At 38.0% G+C, this 597-nt stretch overlaps 1 non-coding gene across 1 annotated transcript; it reads left to right on the top strand.

The window, feature by feature from the left end:
• The first annotated feature begins 206 nt into the window (after positions 1-206).
• On the top strand, positions 207-279 carry TRNAA-AGC. The gene has a single exon. It is a non-coding gene; the product is annotated as a tRNA-Ala (tRNA).
• Positions 280-597: the final 318 nt, after the last annotated feature.

Here is a 597-nt window from a genome sequence, read left to right on the forward strand (position 1 = left end):
TCTTTGAACTTGAAGGCAGAGCTTGCATTTAATTAGTCTTTGTGTCCTTAGCTCTGAACACAAGGTACAAGATTACTGTATAATGAACATATTATTTATGGATTCTAAGCAATCTTGTACTAGTCCTTCCAGAAATGTCTGAGACTGTTTTCTCCTCTGCAAAACAGTCTCCTGTTTTCTACACAGGATAACTGTCAGTGTCATCTGGGGAATTAGCTCAAGTGGTAGAGCGCTCGCTTAGCATGCGAGAGGTAGTGGGATCGATACCCACATTCTCCAAACTTTACCATTTGGACCTTGGATCTCTAAATAAGATCATAGTCACAGAACCAGGTTTATTTTGAAGATCAAATGAAATAATCAAGGCAATGAACCTTGTGAAATGCTAAGTGCTGCATAGCAGTTGTTTGTAGTATCGTTGTTATAGTGTATATTAACTGGTCCCTGTTTTTATTTATGGAGGGCAGACTATATTGTGGAATCCTAGGGAAGTGTTTTGGGAAACAGGAGTAGACTTAAAGGCTGCCACTACAAGTGCTGTATGAAGACTAGTATTCTGTACTGAAAGATAAGGATTTACAAGGTTTATTTTTATAA

Source organism: Mandrillus leucophaeus, unplaced genomic scaffold (assembly GCF_000951045.1).
Source record: "Mandrillus leucophaeus isolate KB7577 unplaced genomic scaffold, Mleu.le_1.0 Scaffold144, whole genome shotgun sequence".
Lineage (NCBI taxonomy): Eukaryota > Metazoa > Chordata > Mammalia > Primates > Cercopithecidae > Mandrillus > Mandrillus leucophaeus.